The following is an 18,293-nucleotide window of genomic DNA, read 5'->3' on the forward strand; positions in this document are numbered from 1 at the left end:
GGACAACAATAGGGCAGTGGGGCTACACAACATTTGAGTAAAGTGAGCGCACACACACCCGCTCCGACCCCCCAATACTCCATAATCTTCCCTTAACTGGTCAGTTTCTTGTTGGCAGCACCACTCCCAGTAGTGTGGGTTGTGAATGCTGGAGGGAAGAATAGACCCCCTCAAGAGTCTTGGCTTTTCTGTTGAATTGAGTATGGGGAGCAGGGTGGAGGTCTAGGAAGAAAGAGAAATCCTGTGATTTGGAGCTCGGGCCTGGGAATCAGGAGCACTGTGTCATGATCGTGGTTTCGGTGCTGCTGATTTCCTATGTGCATGCCCCTTAACTGCTCAGTTTCTCTATCTGAAAAATTGGCGGGAAGTGATAGCCTTTAATGTTAACAAAGGGCTTTGTGACCCTAAGACGGAAGGTGCCTTAGAAGTGCAAAGTATTATTACAGGATTTTATATTAAGTAACATTATTGCTCTGAGCGCCCCCATCTTTTTCAGATGTCTCGTTTTTGTAAGTAAAAGGTTAATACAAATGCAGGCTATAAGAGTACTTATCTCCTGCCCAGGGGGGCAGTACAAGCAATAGCTTTTACCTATGTTACGCATAAACAAACAAGGGGTTGCTGTTACAGTCCGAACTAGATAGTTTAATCCTGCGTTTTGCCACGCACCTTTACACGGCACCACATAAGAAGTGGCCTGAACTGGTCTTTTGAGCCTATATATAATCCATTAATGACTTCCAGATGTTATCTGACCTGCAACTTTACCTTCAGACTGTGATTGCTTAAGCTCTCCCAAGCTAAGCAGGGCTGGGTCAGGTCAGTACTTGGGAAACGGCAAAGGGAAACCTAGGACACTCTGGGGAACGGGTGCTGGTAATTCAGCAATAGCGCACTCCGTGTTGACAGCTCTCATGATTTTATCATGAATCTCACTATATTTGGTATTTTTCTTAAACCCTTAAACCCTGGAGGCATGTGATTAGGTGAACATCTCAGCTTTCTTTCTTTTTTTCTTTTTCTTTTTTTTTTTTTAAAGCAAGTGTCTAGCCCTCAAGGTTGCAGAGAGAGGCTGAGAAATGTGACCCCAGTGAACCCTAAACGCTCAAAACCCAGAAGGCAAATAAAAATAACCCCCGTTTTTTTACAATCATGATTTTTGGTTCCTTGTTTTTAAACACTTGTAATTGGCAATACAGAGCTCCTCCTGACTCAGTACAGAACTTTATGCCCCTACGCAGTTTTGAAGGCAGGGCTGTGCTGTGCTGCTGGAAAGACTGCATTTCAGATGTGACATAAAACGTTTCTTGTCATTAAAGATCCCCTGGCACTTTTTGCAAGAGCTTTGAATGAGGTTTAAGACAAGTAATCCACTTTGTTACTCTTTACTATAGTATCCAATCAAGCCCTGAAAACTTGCATTCACTGCTCTGACAAAATGAAACCTTTAATGACCACAAGTGGTCAGGACCTTAGTTTTACCATACATCTCTGCAGGATGGTGCCTCCAGCAGCAGAATACCCACTAGACTTTGGTGGTGCTTTGATTCGACAGGAAGGGTGCCATTGCTGAATTGGCAACACCCCTTTCTGCAGCACTTAGATGTTCCTTGGAGGTTCCCTGTCCAAGAACTGACCCTTCCTTGACTTAATTTGTGAGAACTAAGGGCTTGGCTACACTTGCCAGTTAGAGTGCATTAAAGCACGCCCTAACTCACGACCCGTCCACACTGGCAAGGCACGTAGAGCGCCTGGACTCTGCAGCTGGAGCGTTCCTGATAATCCACCTCCATGAGAAGCATAGAGCTTGCTGCGCCTGGGCTGAAACGCCCGGGTGTCAGTGTGAACGAGGTGTTGCATTACTGCGCTCTGATCGGCCTCCGGAAACGTCCCATAATCCCCTTAAGTCAAGTGGCCACTCTTGTTGTTTTGGAATCGGCTGCAGGAATGCGGATATGCCCTTTCAAAGCTCCGTTTCTGACAGCCGGGTGCTTATCTGCTCCGGGACAAAGCAACCATTACTGTGGAATGCTGCTTGCTGTGAGTGTGTGAGAGAGAGAGAGAGGCGGGGGAAGGGGGTCTGCTGCTGTCTGAACTTACCAGACAGCATGCTGACATGCTCTCAGCCCCCCAAAACCCACTCTCTCTCCCTCCACATACACACAACACACTCCCTGTCACATTCCACCCCACCCCACCCCCATTTGAAAAGCACATTGCAGCCACTTGCATGCTGGGATAGCTACCACAATGCACTGCTCTCTGTGGTGTTGCAAGAGCTGCTAATGTGGCCACGCAAGTGCGCTTGAATCTGACAGTGTGAGCACACTGCAGCGCTTTCCCTACTGCGCTCTCCGAGGGCTGGTTTAACTCACAGCGCTCTCATAGAATCATAGAATCATAGAATCATAGAATATCAGGGTTGGAAGGGACCTCAAGAGGTCATCTAGTCCAACCCCCTGCTCAAAGCAGGACCAATTCCCAACTAAATCATCCCAGCCAGGGCTTTGTCAAGCCGGGCCTTAAAAACCTCCAAGGAAGGAGACTCCACCACCTCCCTAGGTAACGCATTCCAGTGCTTCACCACCCTCCTAGTGAAATAGTGTTTCCTAATATCCAACCTGGACCTCCCCCACTGCAACTTGAGACCATTGCTCCTTGTTCTGTCATCTGCCACCACTGAGAACAGCCGAACTCCATCCTCTTTGGAACCTCCCTTCAGGTAGTTGAAGGCTGCTATCAAATCCCCCCTCATTCTTCTCTTCTGGAGACTAAACAATCCCAGTTCCCTCAGCCTCTCCTCATAAGTCATGTGCTCCAGACCCCTAATCATTTTTGTTGCCCTCCGCTGGACTCTTTCCAATTTTTCCACATCCTTCTTGTAGTGTGGGGCCCAAAATTGGACACAGTATTCCAGATGAGGCCTCACCAATGTCGAATAAAGGGGAACGATCACGTTCCTCGATCTGCTGGCAATGCCCCTACTTATACAGCCCAAAATGCCGTTAGCCTTCTTGGCAACAAGAGCACACTGTTGACTCATATCCAGCTTCTCGTCCACTGTGACCCCTAGGTCCTTTTCTGCAGAACTGCTACCTAGCCATTCGGTCCCTAGTCTGTAGCAGTGCATGGGATTCTTCCGTCCTAAGTGCAGGACTCTGCACTTATCCTTGTTGAACCTCATCAGGTTTTTTTTGGCCCAATCCTCTAATTTGTCTAGGTCCCTCTGTATCCGATCCCTACCCTCTAGTGTATCTACCACGCCTCCTAGTTTAGTGTCATCTGCAAACTTGCTGAGAGTGCAGTCCACACCATCCTCCAGATCATTAATAAAGATATTAAACAAAACCGGCCCCAGGACCGACCCTTGGGGCACTCCGCTTGAAACCGGCTGCCAACTAGACATGGAGCCATTGATCACTACCCGTTGAGCCCGACGATCTAGCCAGCTTTCTATCCACCTTACAGTCCATTCATCCAGCCCATATTTCTTTAACTTGGCGGCAAGAATACTGTGGGAGACTGTGTCAAAAGCTTTGCTAAAGTCAAGGAATAACACATCCACTGCTTTCCCCTCATCCACAGAGCCAGTTATCTCATCATAGAAGGCAATTAGGTTAGTCAGGCACGACTTCCCTTTGGTGAATCCATGCTGACTGTTCCTGATCACTTTCCTCTCCTCTAAGTGTTTCATAATTGATTCCTTGAGGACCTGTTCCATGATTTTTCCAGGGACTGAGGTGAGGCTGACTGGCCTGTAGTTCCCCGGATCCTCCTTCTTCCCTTTTTTAAAGATGGGCACTACATTAGCCTTTTTCCAGTCATCCGGGACCTCCCCCGATCGCCATGAGTTTTCAAAAATAATGGCTAATGGCTCTGCAATCTCATCCGCCAACTCCTTTAGCACCCTCGGATGCAGCGCATCCGGCCCCATGGACTTGTGCACATCCAGTTTTTCTAAATAGTCCCGAACCACTTCTTTCTCCACATAGGGCTGGTCACCTTCTCCCCATATTGTGCTGCCCAGTGCAGCAGTCTGGGAGCTGACCTTGTTTGTGAAGACAGAGGCAAAAAAATCATTGAGTACATTAGCTTTTTCCACATCCTCGGTCACTAGGTTGCCTCCCACATTCAGTAAGGGGCCCACACTTTCCTTGACTTTCTTCTTGTTGCTAACATACCTGAAGAAACCTTTCTTGTTACTCTTAACATCTCTTGCTAGCTGCAACTCCAAGTGTGATTTGGCCTTCCTGATTTCATTCCTGCATGCCTGAGCAATAGTTTTATACTCCTCCCTGGTCATTTGTCCAATCTTCCACTTCTTGTAAGCTTCTTTTTTGCGTTTAAGTTCAGCAAGGATTTCACTGTTTAGCCAAGCTGGTCGCCTGCCATATTTACTATTCTTTCTACACATCGGGATGTTTTTTTCCTGCAACCGCAATAAGGATTCTTTAAAATACAGCCAGCTCTCCTGGACCCCTTTGCCCTTCATGTTATTCTCCCAGGGGATCCTGCCCATCTGTTCCCTGAGGGAGTCAAAGTCTGCTTTTCTGAAGTCCAGGGTCCGTATTCTGCTGCTCTCCTTTCTTCCTTGTGTCAGGATCCTGAACTCGACCATCTCATGGTCACTGCCTCCCAGGTTCCCATCCACTTTTGCTTCCCCTACTAATTCTTCCCTGTTTGTGAGCAGCAGGTCAAGAAAAGCTCTGCCCCTAGTTGGTTCCTCCAGGACTTGCACCAGGAAATTGTCCCCTACACTTTCCAAAAACTTCCTGGATTGTCTGTGCACCGCTGTATTGCTCTCCCAGCAGATATCAGGGTGATTAAAGTCTCCCATGAGAACCAGGGCCTGCGATCTAGCAACTTCTGCTAGTTGCCAGAAGAAAGCCTCATCCACCTCATCCCCCTGGTCTGGTGGTCTATAGCAGACTCCAACCACGACATCACCCTTGTTGCTCACACTTCTCAACTTTATCCAGAGACTCTCAGGTTTTTCTGCAGTTTCATATCGGAGCTCTGAGCAGTCATACTCCTCTCTTACATACAACGCAACTCCCCCACCTTTTCTGCCCTGCCTGTCCTTCCTGAACAGTTTATATCCATCCATGACAGTACTCCAGTCATGTGAGTTATCCCACCAAGTCTCTGTTATTCCAATCGCATCATAGTTCCCTGATTGTGCCAGGACTTCCAGTTCTCCCTGCTTGTTTCCCAGGCTTCTTGCATTTGTGTATAGGCACTTAAGATAACTCATCGATCGTCCCTCTTTCTCAGCATGAGACAGGAGTCCTCCCCTCTTGCGCTCTCCTGCTTGTGCTTCCTCCCAGGATCCCATTTCCCCACTTACCTCAGGGCTTTGGTCTCCTTCCCCCGGTGAACCTAGTTTAAAGCCCTCCTCACTAGGTTAGCCAGCCTGCTGGCGAAGATGCTCTTCCCTCTCTTCGTTAGGTGGAGCCCGTCTCTGCCCAGCACTCCTCCTTCTTGGAACACCATCCCATGGTCGAAGAATCCAAAGCCTTCTCTCCGACACCACCTGCGTAGCCATTCATTGACTTCCACGATTCGACGGTCTCTACCCAGGCCTTTTCCTTGCACAGGGAGGATGGACGAGAACACCACTTGCGCCTCAAACTCCTTTATCCTTCTTCCCAGAGCCACGTAGTCTGCAGTGATCCGCTCAAGGTCATTCTTGGCAGTATCATTGGTGCCCACATGGAGAAGCAGGAAGGGGTAGCGATCCGAGGGCTTGATGAGTCTCGGCAGTCTCTCTGTCACATCGTGTATCCTAGCTCCTGGCAAGCAGCAGACCTCTCGGTTTTCCCGGTCGGGGCGGCAGATAGATGACTCAGTCCCCCTGAGGAGGGAGTCCCCGACCACCACCACCCTCCTCCTCCTCTTGGGAGTGGTGGTCGTGGAACCCCCATCCCTAGGACAGTGCATCTTTTGCCTTCCAATCGGTGGAGTCTCCTTCTGCTCCCTTCCCTCAGATGGGTCATCTAGTCCACTCTCCGCATTAGTACCTGTGGAGAGAACATGGAAACGATTGCTCACCTGTATCTCCATTGCTGGTGCATGGACGCTCCTCTTTCTCCTTCTGGAAGTCACATGCTGCCAAACCTCTTCACAATCCTTCTGTCCCTGCTGTGCCTGCTCTGAATCTTCAGAACATTGTGGCCGTAGAAGCATCTCCTGACGTCTGTCCAGGAAATCTTCATTTTCCCTTATGCAACGCAGTGTTGATACTCGTTTCTCCAGCCCTCGAACCTTCTCTTCCAATATGGAGACCAGCTTGCACTTTGTACAGACAAAGTCGCTTCTGTCCTGTGGAAGAAAGACAAACATGGCACAACCTGTGCAGGTTACAACAGCTGATCGCTCACCTTCCATATCACCTTCCTCTTAAGAGCTTCCTCAGCTGTTGCAGGAACTACTCAGAGAAACCTGCAGATGAAAGCCTCAGTGAGCTCTCTCCAGGCGAACTCCCAGGCAAACTCCCTCTGTTAGCCTCTGCTGTTCGCCGCTCAGCTGGTTCGCTGCTGACTGCCCTTATATACCAGTCAGGCCCACTCAAGGCCCACCAACACAGCCCCCCTAATGCAGCACTTAGCGTACCTCCTCTCGGACAGCTCCCAGGCAAACTCCCTCTGTTAGCCTCTGCTGTTCGCCGCTCAGCTGGTTCGCTGCTGACTGCCCTTATATACCAGTCAGGCCCACTCAAGGCCCACCTGGAACAAAGCACTCCCAATTCACACTTTTCAAACAAACAAGCAAGCAATCAAGCACACGGTCAAACTGACCAACTGTCCCAGCAGCAGACACTCAGATACTCACCAACACAGCCCCCCTAATGCAGCACTTAGCGTACCTCCTCTCGGACAGCTCCCAGGCAAACTCCCTCTGTTAGCCTCTGCTGTTCGCCGCTCAGCTGGTTCGCTGCTGACTGCCCTTATATACCAGTCAGGCCCACTCAAGGCCCACCAACACAGCCCCCCTAATGCAGCACTTAGCGTACCTCCTCTCGGACAGCTCCCAGGCAAACTCCCTCTGTTAGCCTCTGCTGTTCGCCGCTCAGCTGGTTCGCTGCTGACTGCCCTTATATACCAGTCAGGCCCACTCAAGGCCCACCAACACAGCCCCCCTAATGCAGCACTTAGCGTACCTCCTCTCGGACAGCTCCCAGGCAAACTCCCTCTGTTAGCCTCTGCTGTTCGCTCTACATCTGCAAGTGTAGCCATGCCCTAAGCAATCCACTGCACAAGGCAGTATAGCTGGATAACTATATTTGGGGGTAGTTTAGTAACACTTGCACAAGGTTTAAAGTTTTGAACGAGTTCCTTGTTTGATGGGCGTCTATATAAAGGTCCCACTTATCATCCTATTAAATCTTTGCAAGAGAAGCTTATGCCCAAAGGAGTTAATATCAAGGTGCATAAATATATCTGTGGTGTATAGTTCTGATGCTAAGTAACATATATCAAGTAAATAAAGCAATAAGACAAGCTATAATGATTCATACTTAGGTGCATTGTTAGGCACAGCTTTCAAGGTGTATCGCCCCAGCTAGTTGTGAATTATTACAGAATAATTCACACTTTATCAAGTCTTGGTGTTTTATCTACTTGCAAGCTTTAAAAAATTCCCTGTCCCTCTTCTTCTCTTTTTGTCTGTCAATGGTTCTGTACATACTTGTTCTAGGAGCCAGCAACACAGTTAAGCCAGGGACCTCTCTCAACAATTTTAACCACTGTCTGCATTAAGTGCCTTCAAGGTGTTTTAACCAGGAAGGACCTCTCTGTTTCAAATGTTTAATAACTGAGAATCTTTCTGTTGAGCAGAAGATTTCTGTATGTTATCAAAAATATTCTAATCACCATATTCAATTAACGGGAAGAATAAATTACGCCTTTAAAAATTAAATGTCTTAGCTGTAATAAAGAATAATTAACAATTAGAGAGCAGCTATTTTGACAATCTGATGCTATAGATTAGGAAGTGAAGATCACCCTCTGAAGGTATGAGACTTTCAAAGCTATTGTAAGGAAAATTCAGTTTTGAAACGAACACTTTTTGAGATAATTTTAATAGTTTGATAGAACTTCGCTGTGCTTGAAACTGCTGTCAAATTAGTGAGGAGAAAAATATATAAAAAAAATACAATTAGTCTTATAGTAGCTTTGAAAGTCTCTGCTTTCTCCTGTAGGAGATACATTACCTGTGCCTAATCTACAGTATCAAACTATATGCATGCTGGGAAGCATTTTGTAAATTACTGTTTCTTCTGGGAGATCCAAACACTTATTTATAGTAAAGGAAATTGTAAAATTATGGTAAATATTTTTTTAAAATCTTGTGACATTCATTCCATTTATATCTATTAAAAATTATAAAAAAATATATATTAAACTATATTAAAATGTAATGACTATTTTACCTATCTATGGTGTTCTAAATAACCTGCACCCATTAAGATCCCTCCTCCACACTCATTCCGTCCATGAAAAGAGCTACAAGAACTTTCTGAGACCTGGAAAATATGCTCTTATAGTGAGACGCTTTTATAGTGAGACACTCAAGAAGCTCAATATATTTAGTTTATCCAAGAGAAAGTTAAGAGATGGCTTTATCATGGTCTACAACAGGGGTCGGCAACCTTTCAGAAGTGATGTGCCGAGTCTTCATTTATTCACTCTAATTTAAGGTTTCACGTGCCGGTAATACATTTTAACGTTTTTAGAAGGTCTCGTTCTATAAGTCTATAATATATAACTAAACTACTGTTGTATGTAAAGTACATAAGGTTTTTAAAATGTTTAAGAAGCTTCATTTAAAATTAAATTAAAATGCAGAGCCCCCCCGGACCAGTGGCCAGGACCCGGGCAGTGTGAGTGCCACTGAAAATCAGCTCGTGTGCCGCCTTCAGCACGCGTGCCTTTGGTTGCCTACCCCTGTTCTAGAAGATCCCCTGTAGCTCAGCCAGAAGATATGGGCTTGATGTGGTTTTTTGGCTTGGGTTATGCAGGAGGTCAGACTAGATGATCATAATAATCCTGGCCTTTAAATCTACGAAGACTCCTAGCTAGATGCATAGATCTTGCAGTTGCAGACAGAAGTAGAAAACCCTAAGATAGCTATAATTACCAAATATTTCTCTGTGTGGAAGCCATAGTCTAGGAGCCTTCCACAGGAATATTGTAGTCCCCATTTGATTAAAATCTCAAGATTGGTAGCATCTCACTGACCTCAACTGCAAAATTGACTAATGAAGAGAGAAATGGTCTTTAATACTAAATAAACAGTACTGCACATTTGATAGATATTGGCAAAAGGAACTATGGTCGTGTGGTTAAAGCACTTGGTGGGGATTCAGGAGATCTAGGTTTGAGTCTCTACTCTGCCACAGACTACCTATATGACCTTGGGCAAGCTGTTCAATCTCTTCATGCCCAACATGCGGCGGTAGCAGGAGAAGCTCTCCCGCCGACATAGCGCTGTCCACACCAGCGCTTAGGTTGGTGTAACTTATGTCACTCGGGGAGGGGGGTGACTTATTCACATCCCTGAGCGACATAAGTTATACCGACATAAGCGGTAGTGTAGACCTAGCCAGACACCTGCCATCTTGATAAATATACTACCAAGAGGGATAAAGTAGGCAATTCAGTCGAAGCAGCTGGCAGAACTTCTGCACTTGTTTGGAAAGCAGAGTGTGATGTGGTTTTCAAGCAGAGTAAACATGGAACTTAAATTAGTGGCAGCCTACGGCTACTAAACACAAATCATGGGCCTTGAAAAAAGCGTGTGTGTCTGGAAGCAGGAGGACTGCAGGAGCATGAACACAGCCCCTTGTGGTATAGGCAATTTATATTCATCAGCAGTAACCAAATGGGAACTGGTGTTGATGGGTTGTCACTTCCTTCCTCCCTCCCCATGACAGATGGTGGCTATAACACAGGGCGCTGTTCAGGCTCCAACAAGTACCCAGAGAACCCCACAGAAGATGGAATATTTCACAGCTCAAAAGCTTCCTTGACAAATAGAACTGCATTGACTATACACGTGGAAATGATTAGGTATCCTGAATCCCAGGCTGCTAGAGTGGCACCCTGTACTGATGGTTCCAAGCCATGGGTCTGTTTGGCAGTATTGATGTTTCAGGCTTTTGAAACTAATACCCTAGACCCCCCCCTCCTAGCCCCAGCACTGCCCATCCTTACGCTGCTCGGGAGCTTAGGTTACTTCAAACCCTTGTCTTGCCAGCAATGGGATGGAGAGCAATAAAATCTCCCACTGTGGATCAGTGTGATCACAACAGAATGGGAGGCTGAGGGCATTATTTGGTGTATATAAGTTCTTGGCCTGGAAAGCTAAACTCTACAGTTGAGCAAAAAGGTTGGCAGCTATTGCTGGAATTCAGATAGGGGCACCTTGGTGGAGACGTGTAAATGTACATTACAGAACCCTGGCTGAGATGGCGTTTCTGACTGTCATTGTCCTAGGCACATTATCCCTGAAAGAGAGGTTTTCTCTGAATCTGCAATTTTTCTAGACTTCAGTGTTATTGAAATGAAACTGCTTCAAGGATATCTCCATTCTTTCCCATCTTATGGATTCTCATTTCATGTAAATTATTTGGCCACTTTTCATTTTAATTCTTTACTGTCATTCTCTGCAAAAGAGATCATTTGGTTTCTTCGCGGAAGGTGTTCAGTGATTACTCGGCTGACAGCTGCCCTTTGTCTAGAAAGCAGAACGCCTTTGCAGGATTTAGTTGTGCCTGCTTAATCACTATTTTTCTTATATCTTCTAAGTTTGCTTCATGGCTTTTCTCCTGAAGTTTTAGGGAACTTCCAGTATTGTGAATGGAATATTGTTTTGTGGTTAGAGCTGTGAACTAGAATTCAGGATTCATGGGTTCTTTCCCTTTCTCTGGGGGAGTGTACTCTAATGATTAAAACAGGGAACCAGAAATGAGGACTCCTGGGTTCTTTTTTGGGCTGTGGCAGGGAGAGTGGATGGTGGTAACAACAGGGTGCTCCTGGAGTCTGTTCACAGCTCTGCCACTGACTTACTGTGTGGCCAGGGGCAAGTTCCTTAATGTCTTTGTCCCTCAGTTTTCCAATCTTTGAAATGTGTATTACCTACCTTACAGAGATACTGGGAGGCTTGTAGGGCTTTTCTACATGGCACCAGCAGCGAACTAGGGGGATGTGATTTCGAGAGTATTCTAATCTATTGGATTGTAACTGCTCCGTGTAGATCCTGCTGGCGCGCTCTGAAAAAGTACCTAGTGCGCGGTAACATAGTCCTTTTGCACCTTGTATGCAAGCCCTTAGTTGTTTTGTTTTGTATTATGGTATCACCATTATTATGGCCAGAGGAGATTGGGGCCCCCAAAGAAGTGGAGAAGGGTGTAGATGTGGCATACAACCATACAATATTTATAAACCACTTTAAGATCTTTGCATGAAAGGTGTTACAAGAGTGTAGGTTAGTATAGTGGGAGTGTGGGTTTTACAGTTAAGGTTGCATAAAATTTTCCATTCTAACCTGTTTTTCGTTGCTTGTAACTTTCTGAGATCTTCGTCTTTTAGACTGGAAAATTTCAGTCTGCTCTGCCCGGAGTAGCTGACAGAACTGTCCTGTCAAAGTATAAAAGCTGAATATGGTGGGGGAGAGGGAACATTGGGGACTGTGAATGTTGATGGGGGGAGCTGTCCAGGAGACTGGATGTGGTGGAAAATGTGAGTTGAGTTAATAGGAGGGGCAGGAATGGAATTGTAGAGACTATTAGAGACTTGATGGGTGAGTGGGGGGAATTCAGATGCCGCATAGGGTTTGAGCTAGAAGGGGCTATGGACAGAGGGCGAGAGAAGTGATATCTACTATTGCAAACCACCTGTGGTTATTGTGCCAGATCTGAGAGTGAATTTGTCCATTTAAGTGTGAAGCAGAGGGGTTCTAGTTCTGCTTTAAGCTTAAATCTCAACAATCCTAACTGAGGAGTCACTCCTAACATCTCCTTAATGCCCCCCCCCCCCCCCCCACCACCACGTTCTGTGCGTCCGCCATGAAACTTTGCTATTGGCATGTCATTTCATCATCATGTTGTGAAAAGGGTTAGCTTGACCAACGGAGCCTGCTCCCAGTCATCACAAAATATTGAACATGAGTTCTGTTACAGGTAGCAAGCATTGTTCCCTTTCCAAGGCACTCGAGCCAGCCAGAGCATATGGTAGCCTGCAGCTTGTTCATAGTGCATTCAGTGTAGCACGTAGCTATATGCTGAATGAGAGGCTCATTAATGGCGTCTCCATTTTCTTCTCTTTATTAATTTGTCTCCCCGTTTCTCAGAGGCAGAGCTTTTCCTGCATTTTTACATCTGCTTTTGTTTGCGTTTCTTTAGTAAGCTTGGGCATCGTCCACCAGGTTGTGGATCATCCAGCCCGTACAAGAGTACGACATCAGGCTGTCACCTTATGATTTTAGTATATGACCGTTTCTCTCTCTCTCTCTCTCTCTCTCTCTCTCTCTCTCTCTCTCCATGGGGTTTGTTTTATGTATTGTAGATTTCTGGCAAGTATCTGTAAATGAAATAGAGTTTTCACAGGAAACCTAATACAGCTGTGTGGGGCAGATTTACAGAATTAATCTTTGGGCTAGATTCCCAAGGGAGATTAGATACTTAACTGCCCCTCTAGGAACTAACGTCCAACATTTTGGCATCACTGGCATTCACAAACCACCCCCATTCAGCTGTCGCCTAACCCTGGAGGCATCTAAAGTCCCGTAGGCACCTAAATTTCTGCAGATGTACATGCATGCTGCCAACTAATTCCTGACACTGCCGAACAACTTGGCGCCTAGCTCATGCCTAAGCCCTGGTGGGTTTCTCAAAGTAGGCATTCCCCCACCTGTCTCACCTGATCCTGTAGGCATGCTCTGAGCATGCCCAATCCACGAGGAACAGGAAAGAGGATGGTGGTAACATTGTCTCCCTTACACCCAATAGCCCAGTAGATAGAGCACTCATCTGGGATGTGCGAGACCAAGGTTCAAATCCCCAATCAGTGTTGGAGCAGAGCCTTACGTAGACATTGGGCCGGAGAGAGTGACTATAGCCTAGTGGTTAGTGCATAGATTGCAGTCCCTTATACACCTCTACCCCGATATAACGCTGTCCTCGGGAGCCAAAAAATCTTACCATGTTATAGGTGAAACCGCGTTATATCGAACTTGCTTTGATTCGCCGGAGCACGCAGCCCCACCCCCCCAGAGCATTGCTTTACCGCGTTATATCCGAATTCGTGTTATATCGGGATAGAGGTGTACTTCAACAGGAAAGATTGAGAGAGCCCCACCCCGCAGTAGCCTATACCCCACTGGTTAGTATACTCACCAGTGAGGTGGGGGACCTGGTTCAAGGCCCTGCACCACATCAGGCAGAGTTGGGATTTGAACCTGGGTTTCCCACTTCTCAGATGAGTGCTCTAACCACTGGGCTATTTGATATCAGTGATGCAGTGGAAGAACCATTGCAATTTTTCATAAGAAAGGGCTGGCTTAGGTGCCTCTGCTCAGGATTCTCCCTCTCTAGTCAGGCTCCTAACTTCTTTTGGGGTGTGGGACTTCGGCAGCTCCCCGCTCAGTGTCTTGGCTTCTGTGAATCCCTTGCCTAGGGGCCTACCTCTTTCCATGCGTTGCACAGGGACCCTGGGTGCCTAACTCACAGTTGTGAATTCCTCTAGGCAGCAGGGTGCCTAAAAGTTAGGAGTTGCAACTCCCAGCATCTACGGCGATGTCTGCACTGTGCACCTTACAACGGCGCAGCTGGGCCATTGTATGGTAAGCGGTGTAGCCGCTCTTTGTCACCAGGAGAGAGCTCTCCCTGCAACACAATAAGACACCCCCCCACCCACCCCCCAGCAAGGGGCAGTAGCTTCGTCGACAGGAGAATGGCTCCTGCCAACGAAGCGCTGTTCACACCAGCGCTTTTTGTCGTTAAAACTTTTGTCATTCAAGGGGGTGTTTTTCCACCCCAATTACTAAGCCTAGCTAGTTTAAAGCTTTAATAAGAGAATTTTAGGACACTATATCATCAACTTAATCAAGCATAAGTAAAACAGATAGAGCAGGATAGAGTAACAATCAGTCCTGGGGTATGGGTAGGCTGTTTTTGTCATCATCAGGTCCATGCTGGTCTATCTGATGGGGTTCTGCTTGGCTTCTCCTCCTCCAGCCCCCTTTGTTGTGCATACGTCCTTTATACCTAGTCTCGTAATATCAAGCAGGCACACATGATTAAAACTACCTTATTTATAATCATTCGATTCTAAATATATTTAATACACACATAATAACTAACCCCAAATCCTTCTAACTCATCCATTTTTATTTATCCTGCTAAAACTCTGATTGGTACCTCCTTACTCATCTTTTATAATGAGCTGTCTTTTTATTGCTTTCACCCATTCCATTATTTCTTAAAACAGTTGTCTTATTCATACTTGTCTGCATCATGTGGCCTTGGTTGGCTAGTCCTGTCCAGTCAGTATCCATCCTCCCTAGTCTGTCTTACTAAGGAGAGCTGCATCTGGCTAATAAATCACACATTTGTCAGGTGTGCTTGGCCCTGTTATCTACACCGACCAAAAATCGACTGTAGGTAAGACACAAACCTATAGCCTTTGAAGTTGTTTTACCAGTGTTTTGAGAGCTGTGTCAGCAAGATACTTACAGGAAGCAACAAATTCCTTGACATTTTCTTATTACTATTGAATATATAACATCTACTTCTCTGACATTATTAAATATACATTTGTCTAACACAGTTCATTATACATTTCTTGATGCTTTGTTTCCTTGTTATTCCCCTTTCCAAGAAAGTCCTGTACAAAACACAATCCCTGCAGACAGGAATTTGTAAGGGATGAGAGTTCGGTGCTGAATAGTCCATGGTACTGTATAGCCAAGGGATGGTATGTTTCAGAGAATGAAAATTACATTGATTCCAGGCTTGGGAACGTTGCCAAATCAAAGAAAGCCCTGCAGCCTTTGCTGATGCTTCGAGGAGTGTCCCTGCTGCTGCCTGCGTAGAATTTTGAGAGGTGCTGCACACCAGCAATTCCCATTGAAATCAATGGGCCCAAGTCTGCTTCCTTTGAAGTCAGTGGCCAAACTCCCCCTGGTTTAAGACCGAATGGCATCAGGCATAGTATGGACTGTAGATACGCGTCGTTTCTCAGGATTTAGGCCCGGCTCCTCCAAGGGAGTTCAGAGTTGCAACACTCAGCATTGCAGTGGGATCTACAAAGCTGAGCTAGGCTCCCTGGACCATGAATGGAGAGAGATGGGTGCTTTAAGAATGAGATCCACAAAAGCCAGCGCATTAGGTGGCTCCCCGCCTAAGCTAGCTGCATGCAGACAAGATGGGTGTGTCAAAGCCCCGCCCCTCTCACGAAGTTCGGGGCCTAAATCCGGGCTGCAGAGAGGTCCCTATCTCTGCTTGCAAGCCACAGCCTGGAGCCCCTCTCCTGGAGCCAGATGACTTCGGTGCCTAAGCAGTTTCTTGTGAGAATGAGCTAGGCAGGCGCCTAACTCAACCCCAAATGGGAGGCAGCGGCAGTGATGCCTCCCATATCACTTTTAGCCCAGTGGTTAAAGAACTCCCTTGGGATGTAGGAGACCTGGGTTTAATTTCCCCTTCTGGGGAGAAGGGGTTCAAATCCTACCTCTGAATAAAGAGCCCTAACCACTGGGCTATTCTGATGTGGGGCGCTCTGTGTCTCCTGTTGGAACTGTTTCACTTTGGATAAATACCTAAATAGACATCGGGGCAGAGAGAGAGAGAGAGAGAATGTCACTGTATTCTAGTGGTTAGAAGCACTCTCCTGGGACTGAGGAGACCGGAGTCTAGTCCCCCTGCTCCAGTGACTCTGATTTATCCCAAGTAGAACAACTTCAACACGGGAGATTGAGGGAGAGCCACATGAGCAGATCCCATAGCCCAGTGATTAGGGCACTCACCTCAGAGGTGGGAGACCCCTGTTCAAATCCTTTTTTCTACAGCAGGCAGGGGAGGCATTGAACGTGGGTATCCCACATTGCAGATGAGTGCACTGGGGTAAGCGTTATGATGGGGCCACCACTGCTGCCTCCTCCTCTGGCCAGATTTTGAATGGAACCCAGTCCGAAGGGCATGCTCAGAGCTCACCTACCAGATCAGGTCCCGCAGGCAAGAGAGGTGGGCAAAGCCTGTCTTCCCATGCTTTGTGGGTCATGCTGGGGTTAGGCAGGAAATAGGCATTCGTACACCTAGAGCAGCAGTTACTGAACTTTCTGCCTGCATGACTCCGTTTTCAGCCTCCCGCGAGCCCAGACAGCATGGAGGAGTCCATTACCAAATGTCATCCTCTGCACAGCCTGGCCTTGCATGCACGATACCTGCAAGGTCACTCTGTGTGGAGCAAAATGGCATCTGCACGCTTGGGATTGCCACAACCCCATCTGCTGATGGCGCAACTCGACTTGAGGTCATGCCCCCTAGTTGGGGAACTGCTGGCCTAGAGTCAAGGCAGCAGTGCATATCTCTGGATGCAGAAACATAGCCACCTAGGAGACCCGCAGCAAAAATTTAGGCACTGAGTGAGGTTTAGCTGCCTACAGGATTAGGTGGCCGCCAAGCAGGAGTTCTGTGAATCTCAGTGGAGCCTAAAACTAGGAGTTGTGTCCCTGTGTTTGGGATTTAGGTGCCTATGTAGACCTGGGTCTTAGTCTGTAACAGAAACTCTCCACAAGAAACCTAGACGAGGAAGGGTGTGTGTGTGAGAGAGGGTATTTAGTTCCCAAATCACTAATTTCTATATTCTGCCCCTCACTTAAAAATGTAATTTCAATGGTTGCAGTTGCTCTCTAAGCAAGCAAATCAAATGGATGCACATTAACAGTGCTTCTTGCTGTGCTAATGAGCAATTTCTCTTAATCAATGAATAGCAACCCACAAGCAGGATTCTGACTGTACATATAGCTGTAACTACAAATTACAGGGCGAATAGCAGGATGGAATGCAAGAAAAGAAAATTCAGGCTGGACATTTACAAAAATGTACTTACAATAAGGTTGACTTAACTGTGGAATAATCTCCAAAGCGAAATAGTGGGAGTGCTGTTAACTGCAGTTATTCAAAGGTAGCTTGGAAACAAAATATTACAGGGAACAAAATCATGCTTTTAACAAGATAACCTACATTGGTTTCGTCCATTTATTTATGTATAACATCTTTTAGCTGAAAAATAAGGATATATCAACTATATGAAGTTATGCTGGGAGTAGATGCACACAGCGATGGGGTGGCGGGGTGCACGCATGCATGTCTCATTAATGAGTCCACTGCTACATGGTCTCTTGGTAAAAATAAAAAGCAAAATTTGTTCCCTTAAATACACAGTAACAATTGTAAGAGTCCATTACCAAGTTGACTGGGGAACTTTTGTAATTCTGACCTTTACTTTTGTAAAATAACCCCTACAAATATATTCCTAGGAGGCAAAGTGAAGAGAAATGAAGTGATCCCTGCATATAGGGTCTGAATCGGCACCATTGACTTTGAGTTTGATTGGGCTCAGAGGTTTTCAATCAATTTGTTTGAGTTTAAGGCTAAGGAAAATATTTCTAATAGTAAAATTATAATTTTTATAGCAAAACTATAGGTATAGTAAAATGATAATTATCAAAAGCTATAGCACTAAAATGTTACATTAAAATAGTCTCTTATTATCCCATAGTAAGTTTACAATTATTAAATAAAAAATACAATTTTAAAAGTGCACTCTAGAGTTAATCCATAGTTCTTAGATTATTACTATATAGTTCTGCACTCACAGACCCCTTGTAAGAAAACCACTACGTTATCCCACAGTAATGACTCAAAACAGCTGTAGTTATGTGTTTCCTGGTAAAATGTGAAGATTTTGGTGGTCAGTGTGGAGGTAGGCATGTAGTGAATGAGAAAATGGGAGATGCTTACTGAACCCCGAGAATCAACATAAATGTTGAACATTATGCACTGAATGAGACAGGGGTCATGCGGAAAAAATAGTATGTTATCATGTAATGGGGATGGATCACTTGATTACCTGTTCTGCTCATTCTCTCTGGGGCACCTGGCATTGGCCACTGTCGAAAGACAGGACACTGGGCTAGATGGACCTTTGGTCTGACCCAATACGGCCGTTCTTACGTTCTTAATTAAAGAAGCAGAGGTGCCTTAGTACTAACTGTGGGGTTTCCTACCATGA

The 18,293-nt window shown here is 46.0% G+C and overlaps 1 protein-coding gene across 1 annotated transcript in view; it reads left to right on the plus strand.

The window, feature by feature from the left end:
• Positions 1-18,293, plus strand: part of HMBOX1 (homeobox containing 1) — an 81,254-nt gene that overhangs the window by 55,597 nt on the left and 7,364 nt on the right. The window lies entirely within an intron of this gene.

Source organism: Emys orbicularis, chromosome 3, assembly GCF_028017835.1.
Source record: "Emys orbicularis isolate rEmyOrb1 chromosome 3, rEmyOrb1.hap1, whole genome shotgun sequence".
Classification (NCBI taxonomy): domain Eukaryota; kingdom Metazoa; phylum Chordata; order Testudines; family Emydidae; genus Emys; species Emys orbicularis.